The 20,768-nt window shown below is 39.2% G+C and overlaps 1 pseudogene across 1 annotated transcript; it reads right to left on the bottom strand.

Moving 5' to 3' along the window:
• Positions 1–11,387: 11,387 nt before the first annotated feature.
• LOC311176622 (ATP synthase F(0) complex subunit C2, mitochondrial-like) lies at positions 11,388–11,780 on the bottom strand (annotated as a pseudogene). Its single transcript has one exon. The product of its transcript is annotated as an ATP synthase F(0) complex subunit C2, mitochondrial-like (transcript).
• Positions 11,781–20,768: the final 8,988 nt, after the last annotated feature.

Here is a 20,768-nt window from a genome sequence, read left to right on the forward strand (position 1 = left end):
AAAGAATTAATTATGATAGTAAATATCACTGATATACATTAGTGAGATTAAACTGACATTTGGTAGTTAGGTAGCTCAACTGGCAGGAACACAATTACTCGAAGTCTCTCAAAAGCTGCTTCCTAGCCATGTTTAGCATGCTATGGACATGGCTAAGTACATTTTAGAACTGGAAGTGTAGAATAAATAGGAATTTAAAAAGGAACTATGTATTTTTGAAAAGTATGTATATAATGTTCATGGCTGCAACACTATTTTTACTCAAAATCATTAGATTATGCACATGAAATGAAATAAAAGAAGTATTTAGAGTCCAGAGTATTAGCCATGACACTATGAAAACACCACAAAAGTATTCAAGTATATAAAAACAAAAGTTTCCTTTAAAGTGATGAATTAATCTGTAACTTGTGATGTCCAAACAAGACATTTTGATAAAAACTCAATCTTGAGCCATATATTAATTTATCGATATTCAGATATCCAGACAGAAAAGGCAAATCACCTATAAGAAAACATAGGCTGTCCTCAGATTTCTTAACACCCAGAAACAGAAGACAATGGAGCACTGACTACAGAGTTCTAAAAGAACAAAAGTGTGATTTAGGAATGTTATACCCACCCAAGATGTCCTTTGAAAATAAAGGCATTAGGCAGAGTCCTGCAAATATAAAAGAACTCATAGAAAAGAGAAATACTTGAAAATGAAATTCAGTCAATTAAGAAATAAGACAAAATTAGACTTTAAAAATTGAGGGGCCAGGCCTCCCTGGTGGCACAGCCGGCTGAGCGCTGTGCTGTGAAGCTGTCCACAGCCTCTGCAGCGCGGGTTCGATTCCTGGACGGTCAGGGAGAAACCCACATGGCACGGCAGACCTCTCCTGTCTTGCCCTCTGCTCCCCTCAGCAGTGTCTTTGGTCCGTCTACCTGTTCTTCTCCCTGCTCTGGCCTGTACCCCAGTTCTTGTAGACATAAAGAAATAAATCTTTAAAATAAAGAAATAAATGAATTAGGTTTTTTTGAAAGAAAAAAACATAATATCAAAATTTCTTTTCCTAACCTTACTTTGATATTTTAAGAAAAATAGCTCTTGTAGTAAATAAACCCTTTTTGGTGTCCAGCTTTTTAAAAAGCTTCTTTCTATTCTATTAAGTTCAAGTAACCTTGAATTTAATATTTTGAAATTTTTAATAACACATATATTATGCTAAAATTTTATTTTATTTTTTTCAGGGGAGAATGCAAATGCATTTCTCCATTCCTTAAATTATGCAGTCATTTCCCACTTTTGGGTTAGCACACCCGAGTGCAATGGATGAGCCTCTCTGTAGGAAAACCATCTTTGTGATCAAGGTATTTCTCCTGCTGGTGAGTATAATGACAAGTAGATGTACCTATTTATATACTTATTTGCTATCCTATCTATATAAGAGCATGGAAAGATATTCATAATGATGTTAATTAAATGCTAATAACAGTTATTATTAGATGATGAGGTCTAGGGTTTTTGAAATGTTTTTTCTTTGTGCTTTTCCTTTTGTATCACTTAAATTTTTTACAATAAAAATGTTTTGCTTTTATCAGGATGAGAAGCTTATTTTTCTTGAAACAAAAGTAAAAGCAAGCTTTCAACACTTCTCCCTAGTTTTCTGGATGTGGTCAAAGCTTTTGTGACCAAAATAAAAACCCAAGCTATCTTCCCAAATCCACCTCCCTTTAATCCCACATTAGCAAGGCTGGACTTTAAACCTGAAAACTCCTATTTCTCCTTCTCCCAAATCATTTTTACCATCTTGAATAGGCTTGCTCTCCTTACTCTACCTGGACAAGTACAGTTCATCCCACAAAACTTAACCTCTGGTCTGTCTCCTCCATTGACTTCTTAACAGCTCACCTTCTCCCACCCCAGCATTTTGAAATCAAGTAGTTAAAAAGCATTCATGTACAGGGCCTCCCTGGTGGCACAGTGGTTGGGCGCTGGGCTGCAAGGCTGCCAGCCTCTGCAGCGCCAGTTCGATCCCTGGCCACTGGCCAGGGTCCCGCATGATGTGCAGACCTCTCCTGCTGTGCCCACTGCTCCCCTCAGCAGTGTACTTCGTCAGTCTGCCTGTTCTGCTCCCTGCTCTGGCTCTGGTGAATTCTCTCACCCTCCCTCACTTCTGACTGTACCAAGTGCTTGTATAAATAAATAAATAAGTAAATAAATAAATCTTTAAAAAAAAAAGTATTCATGTACAAAAGTACCAACAGAGTTTCTTACTTCCTCTGGACTTAATTTTAAAAGGAACCATTAGCGAGAAACAAGTCAAGTTCTCTCACTGTAGTCAATTCTAGGTTGCTATTTTAATAAGTAACCTCTGAAGCTTATTAATATTGTAGTAGGAAAAGAGAACTTGCAAAACCTGAATTTCAATGTAACTTTAAAAAATACTGAATGTTAGTATGTAAGATGTATATCCATTCCCTGAACAGAAAAGGAACAGTGGGAACATAGAAGTATCTGGATGCGCAAAGGTTCCAGTTTTGTTTTTACGTACACAAAATAAAAATGCCTTTTGTAGATTAAAAAAATATTGTCACTTGCCATTAAAAAACATGCTTATTAACAATCGAGATCTAGATTCCTAATGACTTTTCAATATGATAATTAGAGGTTTCACAAGTGGCGACACACAGTAAATACTCTTGGACTGAGAAACAGTCTACTCCTGTCATCTGGGCCATGGAAAAATGCCATGATACTGGTGGCAATAATGAATAAAAGTAATTCCAATATTTTTGGTTTGTTAACTATTGGGAGCTACAAAAATAATATAAAAAGAATGTTTTATTAGACATGCCATCTACACTAAAATTTTTTGAGAAAATACTTTTATCTTTTTGCCCAATGGAAAAGAACATCTCTTTTTTTGTAACACTGACACATCTTTTAAGGCTTTTGAATTTTTTTTTACCATCTACAAACACATATGCACACAATATTTAATTTGTAAGAAGGGCATAAAAGAAGCATCTATTGCCTCTCTTTCTGTTCATTTCTTAGTAAGTCTCACTTCCTACAGGCATTTCTGTTAACAGTTCCTACTATTTAGTTTACTTGATGTTTATCATGATTTCTTCAATTAGTATAATTATTGGTTTGCCAATTATAAATTTTAAATTGTATTTCACCACAGTAAAAAAATAAATTAACCAATTTTCCTTTCTTTCCATTTCTCAGTATCTTTAAATATTGTTAATTATTATAAATGTTTATATTATTTTTATGACTACATTAAATACAAAATTAATTTATATATAGATTGACTAAAATTAAAAACCAGAACCCAACATTTGCCATGTTAAAATTCTATAAATATTAGTTATAGAACCAAATAATGTGACTAGACCCTTAGTATTGAAATTATTTTCCTACGTCATTACAAAAGGTAGTCTTCCATGTGCTGGGACTTCATGCCTCTTTTATCCTTTCCCAAGCTTTTTTCATGTCACGTCTTTAACCTCTATGACTTAATGTCCCATCTGGTCCTCTGTGTTAGACTCCATTTTCATTTTGCCAAAGTATATCTATGAGCAGTTTCTCCTCCTAGAGTATGTGACATTAAGCATTTTAAGTTCTTACAGGTTTCTTACTTTGCCCTCACATCCAGTTGGCAGTTTGGCAATGTACAGAGTTCTGACAAAGACTCTCCTTGACCAAACTTTAAACAGACTCCTCGGAGGCCTCTTTTTGACTATGCCTCATCTTTGGGCTCTGTCCCCAGTCTGCCTACTCCAATTTCAGCAATAATCCTGCTAAGTCAGTTTAGCAAGCATCCCCAATCCTTGATATCTGATTACCATGGATATCTGATCAACTTCTCATTCTCCATCTTTGATGGCTAAGTCTTTGGTCTGCTTTTAGCAAGAATACGGTTAGATATATTTGTCAAGAATCCCCCTACCCTTAATGTTTCCTTAGTAATTTTTCTTCCACTGACCCCTTCACTCAGCATTTTACCTCCAAATTCCCTGCAGTTTTTGCTGTATTTGGAGTTGAACTCACATTTACTAAAACATCTCTCCCATATTGTAATAGTACTAAATAAAAGCTGTCTTTCCTGCCTTTAACTAGAGTTAAAGGCTCTAGTTTTGTTTCTTTTAATCAATTATAAGTTCAAATACTTCTTCCTTCAAAGCTTGAAAACAGATGTTAATGATGACACTAGTTTCATACCTTTATAGAGAACCTGTTTTGTTTGCTTGTTTTCTTTTTTTCTTTTGATGCTTGCTTACCCACTCATCTACCTATAGAGAGAGCTAGTTTAAGTTTCCTCTGTATATGTGTCTTTCCAATAAGCCTAGCCCTGAACCTGGGGCTGTATGTGAGCAGGAGGTACATATCACATCATCAGGCCAGCTTGTTTGCATGGTGCATGAGGAGAGGCTACAGTCTGGAGAATCCCATAACTGACTCCATGAAGGTGGAGTGCACTGCATGAATCACTCCTGAGTGAAGTTGCTGCTCCCCATCTCATTTATGCAAGTCCAATCTGCTGCTAAATATTCTCTCTAGAAATATTCTAGAGAGAATATTCTAGGCTATTCAATATTCTAGGCTAAATATTCTCTCTAGAAATCTGCTCCAGGAAAAATCCCCACTGTCTTCAGAGTGCATCTATGCTGTGACTTGCAAAGAAAGCAATTAGGTTCTTCCTTTGGTGGACGAGTGTGTTAGATTGTTGGAAATTCACACCACTTACCCACTTCGCTGTTCCCTCAAATCATAGGAACTGAAAATATAGTATATACATTTTCTAAAATCCCTTACCAGTGAAGTTCCAGCTAATGAAAGTGTTCATATGAGATTTGGGCAGTAAAAGCCGTACATCATTGCTCCTTGAGCAGCGGAAGGAAGACAAGAGATTTATCAGGGGCGTCCAAGTATTTCCCCAGCAATCACTCGCCTGAATCAGCAAAAATCATTGTAATTCCTAAAATTTCTGACTCTTTGAAAGCTAGTGGCAAGACTAATAGCAAATGATGACTTTCCCCTGCCCTTCAGTCTTTCAACTCTTCTAGTAGTTTGTCAAAACAACTTTCCCTGAAATGAATTCTTTGTTGCCTGAAATATCAAGAGTAGTGTGAGTTTCCACAACTGATCTCTAGCTGACAAAGATAAGGAGAACTGGTAAGATAAATTTTCTTTGAGAGGAAATTGACTAGAGGAGGGCCCATATGGTGAAGGCAGGAGGTTACTCTGAGAAGAGAGGATGGAATCACTGCAGAGAACAAAGGGCCCTGCAGCCTGGGAAGGGGAAGGTGCCTCCAGGTTGTTTTTAGTCTATGAAGACACAATCTTCTTTGCTTCTTTGTATCCCTTTGTTCTTTGTATCCTAGTCCTTAGCAAATGCTTAGCACAGAATCCATGTGTGATAAACTTGGTTAATTAACACACAACCCAATAGAGAACTTTGTCTTTCTTTGTTCTTCAATAAGGGTGCTTTGGTTGCAAGTAATAAAAAAAAAAATCTAATTCAGGTCTCCTCGGGTGGCGTAGCGGTTGAGTGCTGGGCTGTGAAGCTGCCCGCAGCCTCTGCAGTGCCAGTTGTATCCCTGGCCACCAGCAAGGGTCCCACATGGCACGCAGACCTCTCCTGCTGCGCCCGCTGCTCCCCTCAGCAGTGTACTTCGTCAGTCTGCCTGTTCTGTTCCCCGCTCTGGCTCTGGTGAAGTCTCTCACCCTCCCGTGCTTCTGACTGTACCCGGTGCTTGTAAAAATAAATAAATAAATCTTTTTTAAAAAAATCTAATCCAAACTGGCTTAAGCAATAAAGGAAATTTATTATTCCATATAACTGAAATTTTTTTCAGGACTGTGCTGAACTTTAGGCAAGGCTAGATCCACCAGCTTAACAGGATCTAATTTCATCCTTTAGCTCTGCCTTCTAAAATGTTGGCTTCATCATAAGACTAACTTCTTTTGTTGTCCCAAGATTAATGACCATAACGCCAGGATTATACAATTTCTTTTTCACATCTTATAGGAAATGGGATCATTAGCCTACATTCCTTTTAAAAAGATATGATTGAGATGGGATTAGACCATATGCCCATGGACCTATCAGTGGCCAAGTATGTGATAATATTCTCCTCCTGAGTTATTAGCTTCCCTGGACAAAATCAGTGCTATGAGGGGAGACAAAAAAAATCTCTTCTATTCTTATCATCTAGTCAACTTAACTGCCAGTTCTTGGAGGTGTGGCACATCTCTGTATAGCTAGGGCTGGACCCAGGAACTACTTGAAATGGAGACATTGGGTAGATGTACCCAGTGGATAAGACACATCCAAATATGGATAAGACTCATCCAAATGACTCCACTTAGTGAGAGAGGATCCCATCTATCTCAATGATGTACTTCAACCATTCTCAGGATAAAGATGTTAATTCCATGTAACAATGGAATTGTCACATCATCATGCTGTGTCATCAGAATTTCCCTCTGTGTTTGATTGTTTTCATGAATTTAGACATGCTGTAATTTCTACTATCTTGAAAATATCTCCCTTGAACTTCACACCTTCCCCTGCTTATTACCTTATTTCCCAGCTCCTCTTTACAGAAAAAAAGATCCCTTGTAAAGTTGTATGTATTTGAAGTCTCTATTTTCTCTTGTCTCATTTTCTCTTCAACCCATTTAATCAAGCCCTTATGCTTGTAACTCCATAATCTGTTCTCATCAAGGTCATTAGTTATCACCACTTGGCCAGATATAAAGGTCATTATTCAGTCCTTATCTTTCTCAGCTTCTCAGTAGCATTGGACATAATTTGATTCCCATTATCTTCAAATCCATTTTTCACTAGATTTCCAAGTTTCCACATTCTCCATATTTTTCCTTCTATCTAACTTGCTGCTGTTTCTCAGTCCCCTTAGCTGGTTCTCCCTCCTGTTCTTTGCCTATAATGGTGGTTAGTCCCCAACCTCTCATTGAGAGAATTAAAAGAAATAAATTACATGTAAATGTTTGGTCCTCGTTAGTTCTCAATAAGGGATAACTATTATTATGATTAATTATTTTTAAAGACTTTTTTATTTATGCATACAAGAGCTGGGGGACAGGCCAGAGATGCGGGGGGTGAGAGGATTCGCCAGAGACAAAGTGGGGAGCAGAACAGAAGGATCTACTGAAATACCCTGCTGAGGGGAGCAGCGGGCGAGACAGAAGAGGTCTGCTGCACCATGTGGGCTGTTCCCTGGCTGGCCGGGGATCAAACTCGTGCTGCAGAGGCTGTGGATTGCTTCATAATGCAGTGCTTAACCCCTTGCATCACCAGGAAGGTTCTATTATGATTATTTACCCAAGAGTAATTTCAAGAATATGAATATCTTCAAGACTACTTCTAGATTCTAGTGATGGTTGTACAACTATGTAATTATACTAACAGTCATTGAGTACTAAGTTAAAGACTATTACTAGCTATGGCTATTTTGCTTTTCAAATGGTACTCCTATTTTCATTTGTATTCTTACCTCAATTTTATCACAATCATATCATCAATGGGGCTATTTTTTTATCCTTTTTATTTTTTACATCATTTTCCATTTTTAAACAATATTTGCTTCCCCCCACCCCCTCAGGTGTAGTCCCCATAGAGTTTCCTTCACCAATGCACCTGTGCACCATCACCTCAGTCCCCTGTGCTCCTCCCTCCCTCCCTCTGATCATGGGGCTATTATTTTAAACATAGTTTTCTTTATTTGAAAAGGGTCAAATGGAATCCTAAATGTGCTTTCTTTTGACATTTTTTTCCTAATTACCAGTCAGGAGGAATGTTATATGTTTTGTTTACTTCTTGTTCCTTTTCTTCAAATTCTTTACCCACTTAATCACTGAAGTTGAAGTCCTCCTTTAACAATCTATTTCTTGATATATCTAATTCATTCACAATAGTAAGCTGCTCTGTAGCAGGGAGAGTTTCAAAGAGGCCAATTGTTTCTCAAACAACCCTCAAAGGACGCTCCAATGTTCCACTAGACCATTTTCCTCACAAGCCAAGAATCTTCCATTAATTAGAGCTTCTCCCAGCATAGTCTTTTCATCCTAAAGTACCTGCTGCAAATTGCCTAGGGCATTTCTTTGTCTACTTGTACCCAATAAATTAGCACCCTGTCTCCCTCTTGTTAATAGCCTTATGTTAGGAGTTAAGAGGGATCCATTCAATTGTCTCTTGAGGGTGGGGTTAGGAAGAACTGGAATTTCTTCTATGCTTAATTCTCCTGGCTCTCTTGGGAGCCATTCAGAACAAAACAGATGCCAGTTTATTAATAAACAATCTCTTTGATGAGGTGCTCTTAAAGGCTTACAGTTTAGTCCTGATAAGTACTGGGATGCTTGAAACTCAGCTCTATTGGCTATTAACCAGAAACATTAGGTCATTCAATGGAGTCTATTCAGTGGACATAGTCAACTACTTAGTACAGATAAAAACTCTAATTCTCAAGTGCAATAGAAAATGAACACAAATTATTTCACCCTAAGAGCTGTGACTAAAACTTGCAGACAACACCAGGTAATTGAATTATATAGAGATCAGCAATCCCTGATTGCTGGTTGCGCTCAGAGTTATTTTGAGGTCAGCTACTAGTATTTGATGACACAAATATTAGTAATGATTGAATGGTACTTCATAATAGATAAACTGAAATACAATGACAGTGGCCCTTAATGGAAAATATGGTTATAGAGGGCCTCCCCTGTGGCGCAGAGGTTGAGCGCTGGGTTGCGAAGCTGCCCGCAGCCTCTGCAGCACAGGCACCGGTTCGATCCCCGGCCGCCGGACGAGGGTCCCACATGGCGCGCAGACCTCTCCTGCCGCCCGCTGCTCCCCTCAGCAGTGTACTTTGGTCCCTCCACCTGTTTTGTTCCCCGCTCTGCCTCTGGTGAATTCCCTCACCCTTCCGCGCTTCTGACTGTACCCAGTGCTTGTATTAATAAATAAATAAATCTTTTAAAATAAATAAATAAATAAACTTTACAAATAGTTAAGGCTGATTTTAAAAAAAAGAAAATATGGTTATAGAGATTGGGGAAAGCAGATACACAGGTAAATGGATCAACAGTGTAAAAATTTCTAAAATTGTACTTCTGGTCAGTTCTATACAGAATAGGAATAGAAAGGAGATTTGACCTATCTCAACTGGAATGTCAGTGAAAGTTTTCTTGTGGAAGTCATAGAACTCACAGAAACTTTTATGTTTACTGGTTTGTTATAAAGGTTATAATAAAGGATATGAATGAACATCCAGACAATGACACATAGGGGAATGTTCAAGAGTTGGGATGCACCACCCTCCCAGCCTGTAAAGGTGTTCTCTAACCCAGATGCTCCCCAGATCCCAGAATGTGGGAATTTTATGGAGGCTTCATCCTGTAAGTAGGATTGATCATCAACTTAGTCCCCAACCCTTTTCATCTTCCCAGAGGATGAAGGAGTAGCGCTAGAGCTGAAAGTTCCAAGATTCTATTTATGACTTGGGCTTTTCTGGTGACCAGCCCCATCCTGGAGCCCACCAAGAGTTGCTTCATTAGAACAAAAGACACTGTGATCACCCAGAAAAGTTCAAGAGATTTAGGAGTTCCGTGTCGGGAACCAGGGTTAACGACCAAATATTAGAGGAAAAGTTGCTCCTATCATTTGAGAAATTCATGGTTTTTAGGAGCTCTATATCAAGAACTGGAGGCAGAGACCAATATGCATATATATATATTTTTCCTATTATTTCACAGAGGTTTATGGAAATGATCTAATTTAAGCAACAACAGCCCAATGAAGTAAACTCAATCATCCTCAGTTTTTGGACAATGAAACTGAGACATGAAGCTAAGGCCAAGGTGAGACAGGTGAGACTTAATGTACACAGCAACTAAAGCCAGCAATTCTGACTCTAGAGCCCAAGTAACTAAATGTACCACTACCTATGAATTGCAAGTTCTTATGAGACTTATACCTCACAAAGCACAATGGTATCCCAGAGTCACAATTCTGATGAATCAAAAAAAAAAATTCTCTATGGTCTAAATGACATTCTAAATCACTCCCTCCATTGTATCCTCCGTCCTCCTACCTGTAGCATATAAACAGTTGTGGAGGAGATTTTTGACCAGGAGAGACAGAAAGAAGTCATTTGGCCCAGATTAAGAGAAATCTTCCTGAGGAACTTTGGAATTTTTTAAAAAAGATTTATTTATTTATTTATTTATTTATGCAATAAGAACTTGGATACAGGCCAGTGGGGGGGGGGGTGAAAGGATTCACCAGAGACAGAGTGGGGAGCAGAACAGGCAGATTGACTGAAATACACTGCTGAGGGGAGCTGTGCTGGTAACCAGCGGACACACTTCAGTCACTGAGGGTGATACAAATGGGCCCTAGTGCCTAATTCCTTCACTAAGAGGAACCAGGATTTCTTGAAGGACAGCCAGTGCCAAATCTCCAGGCAGAGAAATGTCTGGTACATTTTGTTACTGATAGGAAGTAGAAATTCTTTGGGCATTTTATGCATCCTGTTGGAAGAAGCAAACAGATCAGTCTGAGAGGAAAGTTTTCATACCTAGTGTGAATATTGAAATCAATGATAGTAATCAACTGGAACAATTTGTATCTATACAAATTGCTTGAATCTAGGATAATATGAAAGAAAAAAAATATGTTGACTTTGAGACCAGAGCCATCTAGCCCAAGAGCTGACCTAACTTCAGTGCAGGTCAGTCTGGGCAGTGAGGGGGCTTTTCCCTTTCATATCTGGAGCCAGATGGTAAATGAACAATCATTTTGAGCTGAATAGACTGATCAGGTTCCAGCTGAATGGACCAATTGGATTCAACCTATAAAAGCATTGGATTTATTTTTTAGCATTGGATTTTTAAAAATTAGTTCTACTGAGGTATGACTTACATATCTACTTAAGTAGATAGTACATGTAACCATGATTGCATATATCAATACAACATTTGTTACCCTAAAAGGTTCTGTGTCCCTTTTCAATCAATTTTTACACCCTCCTCAACACCCACTTAATTAGCAACCTTATTACCATCTATTAGTGGATTTTAAATATAGTTAATGTACATACATTTAATTTATTAAAAGAATACCCATATTTTATTAAACCAAAAAGCAAAGGATGACCTATAAAAATGCAAATAATTTTGTTTCAGTCTTTTTTTCTGATTCTTTATTAGCGGTCATTAAAATTTGTCACATGAAAAAGAGCCTTTTTTTCCCCATATTAATACAGTATTTATTTGTCTTCCCTGTCAAAACTTGAGCCAACCACTTTCCCCAAGCTTCCTGGGGAGGTACAGGAAATGGTACAGGGCAGAGGAGACATGGGAGAAAGAACTATGAAAGGTGGAGACAGTGCCTGCACATGGCCAGGAGGGTGAGAAAGGTGACCATAAGGCAAAAGAGTACCCTGGCCTCTGAGAAGGCCAAGTCCAGCGTGGCATGGGAGAAGAGTTGTTGCCTCAGAGCAGGGTTCCTGGCATAACCAATGCTGAGGCTCCCAGCTCTGAGCCAGCTGCCCCTGCTGTGGCAGCCCCAGACGCAATGAACTTGGCTGTTTTGTCCATGTCTCTTGATATGATGCTGGTTTGGAAGCTGTAGCTTCCAGCAGACGCGGAGCTGTCTAGCTGCCAAGGCTGTTATCTGTCAATGTCTCTGGTGGTTTCTCAGCAGCTGAGAGGTGCTCCTGATCAAGGAGTAGGTAGAGATGAACTTGGAGCAGGCATACATTTTCCGGGTCAGAGGGGATGTAACAGAACTGCTCCCAATGCAGAGAGGATAGGGGTGCAGGGGCAAAAGTGCCTATTTTAAAAAGTGATGGTAGGGCTTCCCTGGTGGTGCAAGGGGTTAAGTCTCAGCAATATGAAGCTATCAGGAGCCACTGCAGCACAAGTTGGATCCCCAGCCAGGGAGCTGGCCCATATGGTGCAGCAGACCTCTCCTGTCTCGCCTGCTGCTCCCCTCAGCAGTTTATTTCAGTAGATTTGCTTGTTCTGCTCCCCACTCTGTCTCTGGTGAATCCTCTCATCATCATCACCCCTCCCTGTGCCTCTGGCCTACACCCCAAGTCTTGTATGCATAAGTAAATAAAATAAATCTTGTAAATAAATAAATAAATAAATAAAGCGATAGTAGCAGTTGCCATTCATTTTTATTTTGTTTTTAAAGATTTCTTTATTTATGCATAAAAGAACTGGGGTACAGGCCAGAGGCTCAGGGGGTGAGAGGACCCACTAGAGACAGAGTGGGGAACAGAACAGGCAGACTGAAATACACTGCTGAGGGGAGCAGCGGGCAAGCCAGGAGAGGTCTACTGTGCCATGTGGGCAGCTCCCTTGCCAGGGATTGAACCCGCGCTGCAGTGGCTGCAGACAGCCTCATAGGCTAGGTCTCAACCCCTTGCACTACCAGGGAGGCCCTCGCAGTTGCCGTTTATTGAGCTTGTACTCTGCATCAAGCACCATATTTATACTTTTTGTGAATTCATTTTCTCACTCGACCCTCCTAGCTACCTGAAAGCTGGGTGACTATTGATATTATCTTCATTTTAGATGTGGGGCAGATCTCATGTAAATATGGTTAAGACAATCTCCCATATCTCCAACCTCTAAATAACCTGCCACATGCTTGAGTAGCAGTATTTCCAGTCTTTCAACCACATCCTCTCCCCAGTTCTCAAAAGTAACTGGAGCTACCAATCCTGCTACTTGAGGATTGCTGACCTCGTCAAAGTTTATGTTGTTCTCTCCTAGGCCATGAACTTTTCATCCGTGACCACTGTCAATGCTGAGACCAAGTTCTTCCTGGCAGGGTAGAGCCCTCCTCTGGAAGATCCTCAAGCTTTCCTAGGGTGCTGAGTCCACCAGCTGAGAAAAAAAGTCCTCTAGGTGGCAGTAGAGATTAATTCCTTGAGCCCACCTAAGGTGGTCTCTGCTCAAATTAAAATTCTGTTAACCTAAAGGATGGATCTTAAAGCCCAGAGAAGTTAAAAAACTTGATTAACATCACCAACTAGCTGAAGTCTTAGAATTCGATCTCAGCCTGTCTGACTGCGAATGACTGCTTTTCATTCTGTTGGACTAACTTCCTGACTATTCATTTGTTAAACTAAAGGGAAAAGTACATAGCAAGTAAAAAGTAATTAAATAGGTAGGATGCAACTGCTCTCTGCCAGTCCCCAATCTATGAATGAAAGCGAAAAGATTGCACTTGGGAGAAGAAATGTTCTTTTGGGATACTGTTGTCTAAGTTAAAGCAGAGAAGAGATAGATGATACAGTGGATTTTTCTGATGGTGGACCACAAGTTTCATACATTATAATCCATTTGATCACTCATTCTTTTGGCAAATATTCATGCCATGCTGGCCTGGCAATGTTTGTTAAGCACTGAAATGGAGTGGGGAACAAACAGACATGAACACTGTCTGCAAGTTTGCAATCTAGTAGGAAACAAGGCAAATAAATTAATACTTAAATGTACAATTACAGATTGTGTTAAGTGCTACAGAGGGCGGGGGTGGGGGGACCTGGATGCCAGAAGAGAGAAAAGCAAGGAACCTACTTTAAGAGAAGAATATGAAGATTGAGAAGGAGCTAAACAGGGGAAGGATGTTCCAGACAGAGATGACAGTATGTCCAAAGGCTGCAAGACCAGAAAAAAGATCAGGATTTGAAGAGCTAAAGGGAGGCCAATGTAGCTGGGGACCACACTACCAAGAGTGAGTGATGCTGTCTCTTAACTCCATTTAGTACAAATGGGAAGCAGTTCCAAGAAGAGGTGACAGCTTGAGCAAAGATGGGCAAACTGTGTATAATAGAGGTGGGGTGATAATTTTGAAGGCGTTAGCAAGCAACTCCATGTTCTTAGGAACAGCAAATGTTAAATGATTAGACTTATAAGTCAAACTAAAGATTTTTATCTTATTTGAAGCAAAAAGGGGCTTAACATTTTTAAGCAATGGAGGTAAATTTAGGAAGAAGAAACAAGGAGTGAGTGGATGACCCAGAGGCAGGGATACCTGTTGGGATGCTCTTGCAATAGTCCAGGTATGAGAAAAGTAGGGCCTGTCTAAGGGTGGTGATAAAATGAAGGAAGGGTAAAGAAGAAGTTCCCTGGGGTATCTCTGGCAAGAGGGAAAAGGCTAAAACAGCATCTGTGAGGTATTCGAGTACCACCTCCTTTGGGGTTTCTCTGCCTTTGAGGCACCTGACCCTTCATCAAAACAAAGCAGCGAAGGCTCCCAGAAAGGAGCACTAAGTTCCTGGGGTCTCATGAGCTGATGACAGTAAGTCCAGGTAGAAAGTATGAAAGGAGTTGGTGGGGGGTCATGGTGGGTCATCATTCAAAGTCAGGTCCTAGAATATAAGCTTTGCTCCCTTACCTGGCAGTTACCTCTCACTCTGCGTGTTCATCCCAGACTTACAGAGGACAATAAGCTCTGTTATCCACATGTCCTCATTCCTGGACATGGATAAGTGAAAAAGATAGATGGAAGAAAATTTCCTGAGAACAAATTGATAGGATTTGGAAACTAACCTGATTCAATTTTGAGGGAAAGAAAGAGAATAGAAAATAATTATGAGGGAAGCCTGGGTGTTAGAACAGGGTGACTTAAAACCTAGCTCCTTTTACACCTATTCTGCCCTCCCTAAGCAAACTTCTGATGCTAATTTTGTTTCCCAAGTTGACTTTTCTATAGGGATGCCATTATATTTCATAGGGTAAATTAGTAAATTGGGCCCTTGTGACTTAATCACCACATCGGTGAAATGATAGGATCCAGACCTTGAACTTGCAAATCAGAAATTTTAGCATAATCAACTCCTTCATTGATCCATACTGTGGGTCTATCTGCTAATCATTTTGTCAATCATGGGACCCTCAGGAAAATAGATCATTTCCATAGTCAGTGTGTTGTGTGTGTGTGTGGGGGGGTATTCAGTAAGAGAAGCTCAAATTATCCCCTGAGACTGAACCACATAGAAACAATAGTAATAATATTTATTGAGAGTTGTGTTTGGCCCTGTTCTAGAACTTTCAGATTCAGCTCATCAAACCTCACAATATTCCCGTGAGATACTTGCTATTTTTACACTCATCTTAAGATGAGGAACCTGAGGTTCAAAGAAATTAAATAGTCTAAAGGCACACAACTAATAAGCAGTGGAACTTGGATTTCCAACCCAGCAAACTTGACCCCAGGCCCCTTAGCTTTTTACCTATATTGAGTTGAAATTACCACTGTGGACTATAGTAAGCATTCACAATACTTTTTGGATCTGAATAGATGAATGTGGAAAGTGAAACTTCTTTAAATCATCACTTGCAATTGTGTTACTGATGGTATATTCATAAATACCCAGTTTCAATCAAAAGGCTCTGGAAATAACTGTAGGACTAGAATATAACTAGAGAAAGTTACAAATAAATCAATTGCATTGTAACTTTGGGGGAAAAATATAAAACCCAGGGATTTCTCTTATTCATGACATTTTTCTGCCTAAGACAGGAGAGTGACCATGAGTAAGTGAATGAACGCCACTGGAATGCCACTTGACACGGCCCTACAATCTTTCTTTCAATATCTAGTATGCATTCTTTCCTATCTTACTTTGAAACAAAGATTTTGTCTCTTCTAAAATATCTAATATTGCCTCCCCACTTCACAGAGAAAAAGACAGTGACTCCCAAATCCCCCACTATAAAATCTAAGCACCAAACCACATCTGTATCCATGTACTTATTAAAATAAAATTGTGTCTAATTTGTAGCCTAGACCAAGCCTTTTCATGTATTTAGGATGCATCTCCTCCTGCTTTCTCAAGGCTCTCTTGCGGTTTCCCCTTCTTTTCTGTATCACTTTTTTTCTTGTTTTCCTGTATCATTCCCATCATAGCACAACCTCATTTTTATGCTCTATTTTTCATAGAAAAACTTCTCAAAGGGTCTAACTCCCTCCCCCATTTTTTCTTCCTCATCTCAGATTGGTTCTTCCCCTCTTTCCAGTGAGACATCTATAGAAACTTCTCTAGTCGAGATCATCCATACCCCTGATATCATAGCAAATGATCATTTTCCTGCCCTCCTCTTACCCAAACTCTTGGTAGCAGTCTACACAGCTGACTGTGCTGTTCTTGCAACTTTCTCCCTTTGTCTTCAGGAACATCACTCTCTTTTGCTTTCGATTTTCCTTTCACTTCTTTGGTGGCTCCTCAACATTCTTTGCTGACTGGATCCCAGTCTTCTGACACTGACAGGTCATGTTGGCGTGGTCCTGGACTCTCCTCCTTTATTCTGTTTGAGGTCACAAACTGTCGCTTTATCATCCAAGCAGAACACACAGGTAGGTATCATTTGTCATGTCTTTTAATTTTTTTTCCTGCCTTTTTTAAAATGGGGAATTGTGCTTTTAAAAACACTCAGATTTCCTGGGCCTCCCCAGTGGCGCAGCGGTTGAGCGCTGGGTTGCGAAGCTGCCCACAGCCTCTGCAGCGCCGGTTCGATCCCCGGCTGCTCCCCGCCGCCCACTGCTCCCCTCAGTGTACTTCGGTCCTTCTGCCTGCTCTGCTCCCAGCTCTGCTCCCAGCTCTGCTCCCAGCTCTGGCTCTGGTGAATTCTCTCACCCTCCCGTGCTTCTGACTGTACCCAGTGCTTGTATGAATAAATAAATAAATAAATAAATAAATCGATCGATCGATCGATCAATCGATCTTCAAAAAAAAAAGTTTATAAAAAAAAAAAACCACTCAGATTTCCAATTCCTCCTGGAGACTTAGAAGATCTCACAAAATGGGATCTGCATTCTCAGATAGCAATACTTTGCCAGAGCTGAGTGCCTGCTGCCTGGGTCATTTCTTAGTCAGTTTACTGTCCCTAAGCATGTGACATCCAACGTGCTTTACTCATTTGTTACCTGCCAAGTTGTGCAGGAATATGAATTTGTGACCCCTGACTTACACTTTCTTCAGATAACACCAGCCAATCCTATTGAAATACCATAAATTTTTTTTTTGAAAATAAGTGTGACACAGAGGAAGGAAAGAGCAATTTTATTTATTTTTTAAGATTTATTTATTTATACAAGCACTGGGGTACAGGCCAGAGGTGTGGGAGGGTGAGAGAATCCACCAGAGACAGAGCAGGGAACAGACCAGGCAGAAGGACCGAAATATACTGCTGAGGGGAGCAGCAGTCAAGACAAGAGAGGTCTGTCGCACCATGTGGATATCTCCCTGACCTGGCGGGAATCAAATCGGCACCACAGAGACTGCGGACAGCTTCACAGCACTGTGCTCAACCTGCTGCGCCACCGGGGAGGTCTGAAATACCGCAAGATTTTAAATTTCTTCTCTTGTTTAACAAATACTGAGTGCCCAAATCTGGAACTACTGTACCAGACACTAAGGAAACAGCATTGAATTTTAAAAAAGTCACCCTACTTTCAAAGAACTTATCCTCTAGGAAGGTGAGACACACAAAGAGTAAAAATGTAAAACCAATTAATATGAAAAAAAAATGAAAAGAGAACAAGGGGATAGAGAAGACTATTTTGAATAGGGTCATCGGGGAATGTCTCTCTGAGGTGATACTTGAACCTGAATGAAATTAAAAAGGAAGGGTTCCCCAGAGAGAGGGAACAGTAGGTGCAAAAATCGTGGAGCTTGTTTGTTTTGTTGAATAGGCCTCTATGTGACTGTAGCCCAATGAGTGAGATGAAATGGAGCAGCGCATCTGAGGAAATAGCAGGAGCCAATATAAGTAGGACTTTTTACGCTCTGGTGAAGGTCATGGAAAGCCACTAGAATGTTTTGAACAGTGCCTGTTTCATTTAAGTGGCAAAGAACCCCCAAATTTAAAGGCATTACTTATACAGTTGCTTTTAATTGTTTTCATATTATGGTAAATATGCATAATGTAAAATTTACCATTGTAACCATTTTTAAGTGTATAGTTTGGTAACATAAATACTAACTCCCCACTTCCCCCAAGCGCCTTGCAACCACCATTCTACTTTCTGTCTCTGATTTGACTACTTTCCATACTTCGTATAGGGGGAATCATGTATTTGTCTCTTTATGATTTACCTATTTCACTTTGCATAATGTCTTTAGAGGTTCATTGATGGTGTAGCATGTGTCAGAATATATACATACAATGTATGTATATATAACATTTTGTTTATCTGTTCATGTGTAGATACATTGTGTGAATGTCTACCTTTTGACTATTATGAATAACAGGCACATGGTTGTCGGTAATATTATTCTGTATACTTTAGCATTACACAGTAATATTACTGTGAATGAGTACTATATACTTTCATGTATTTATTTCTATATGTTCGATTCACTGCTTTTGATTCTTTTGGTGCCATTCAGTTTTGGAGACACAGAGATAGAGATGAGGAGAAGCACTCTGGAGCCTGAATAGTGATAATTAAGAAAGCAAACATTTAGTGTTGTACTTTGTGGTTAGTATTGAATCTTGAATGACAGAGGCACTTGTGTTCTTTAATATAGTTATATTATGTGTGTGTGTTTGTGTGTGTGTGTGTGTGTGTGTGTGTGAGAGAGAGAGAGAGAGAGAGAGAGAGAGACTGAGATTTGTGCCAGGGTAGGACCCTCTGGCTGGACTGAGGGTGGCATTAATATCATAAGTATACAAGTTGTATATAAATGGTATTAGACTGAGTTAGCATAGCTATGAGTATACCTAGAATAGAGGTTGAAGGGTTGTATCGAGGGCATTTAGAAACCAGAAAGTAAAGGGAGAACAAGAAAAGAAACCAAGAAGAAATACCAGAAGAATGTGGCTATTTGGAGACCAAGTGAAATCAATGTTGGGGAATGATCAACAGTGCCAAATACTACTAAGAGAATGGATAAACTAGGACAGAGAACTCACCATTTGACACAGCAAAAGAGGTAACTGGTGATGTTAAAAGGAGCGATGGGAATGAAAACCTAACTGAAATGAGTTTGAGAGAGAAGAAAGTAAATGGAGACAGCCGATTTGTCAAGCTCTTTACAGGTGTAGCTCTTCCTACAGTATAAAAGAGAACAAGGAAGTGGTTCTGATTTAGAGGAGGATATTGTGAAGTCAAGGGAGTTTTTTTTTAGTTTAATAATAAGGGATGAAATCACTAATGGTACTAGGTCTCTAGCCCTCCCCTCTTATATATCCAAGTGCCTACCCAAGACATTTGGATGTTTCACAGGAAAAGAAAATGTAAACTATCCCAAACAGAAATCTTGGTTCCCCCTCCCTCTTTCCCCAATCTGTTCTTTCCTAAGTTTTTGTTTTTCTCGGTAAGCATCATTGCCAACCATTTAAACCAAAAATCATGTAGCCATTCAAGATTGCTCCCTTCTCCTAACTCCTCACAACCACCTCATCAGCTTGTTTGTTCTACTTCCAAAATATATCTTTAACCTTGATTATTTGGATTACTGTAATAGATTCTCAATTTTCATTCCTGTCCCCCAGCACTTACTCTACAAATGGAAGCAAGAGTATAAATTAGATACCAGACCACTTAATGCTTCCCATCAGTTACCTGTTAACACTTTCAATCCATACCACATACTTTGACCTACAAGGTCTTATATGATTTTGTGTTTTTTTCCTTCTCCAACATCATCTCCACTACTCTTTTTTACCATACTTCAGACATACTAGCCTTCTTTTCCTTTTTAAAAACCTATTTTTGTTGCAAATATTTTTTAAAAAAGGACACAGAATAATATTACATATAACAGTGTGCCCACTCCCCAGATCTAACACATTACATTTACATTTTAATGGACAAACATGACTAAGTGTTACATTAAAATGTAAACTACATGCTCTCCTCTGACACTCTACTGCCTGGGAAAATAGCTGAGCATGTATTAGATGTTCACTGCACCTGGTGTGACTAATTGAATGAATATTTACTCAGATTATAAAAAACTGTAAATACAGTGAATGCTTCTTACACCTTTCTCCTCTGTCTTTCCACGGGAACGTCCATTCTAAAGGTGATATATTCCCTATGAGGCTCCTTGTTTAATATTTATTTTAATATTTTAGCATGTGTTTTTTAAAGTTTACAGTGTGGTATATTATGTACCCTTTGCAATTTCCTTTTTGCCATGCTCTATATTTCCCACATTCTGTTATATTTTTAATTTATTCACTCACTGGCTGTATAGTATGCAATATGCAATAATTTGTTTATCCACCTCTCTTCTGTTGAACATTTTGTCATTGTAAATAGTATGCAATGAATATCAGCAACTAGTGGTTAAGAGGTCAGATTCTGGAGCTGATTAGTGGGGATTGAATTCTGGGCACTATCGCTTAGTAGTTGTCACTTTGACAAGTTACTTAAATTCTGTGTGTCTCTATTTCCTGACTTGTAAAATAAGGGTAGCAATAGTAAATTTTCATGGTATTGTCAGTAGGATTAAATGAGTAAATATACGTTAAAAACTTAGAAAAGTACCTGTCATATATTGAATCTCAATGACTGTAACTATCATTATTACTATTATTATTATTATGAATTACTGAGTCACGGGACATGTACATCTTCATTTTCACTAAATATTACATTCTTTTCCTATGTGGCACACCAATTTGTATTTTCACCAGTATTTAAGTTCCATTTTCCTAAATCCTAACACATGGTACTAATTTGAAGTTTCTGCCAATCTGATGAATATGAAATTATATC

Source organism: Talpa europaea (assembly GCF_964194135.1).
Source record: "Talpa europaea genome assembly, chromosome: 9".
Classification (NCBI taxonomy): domain Eukaryota; kingdom Metazoa; phylum Chordata; class Mammalia; order Eulipotyphla; family Talpidae; genus Talpa; species Talpa europaea.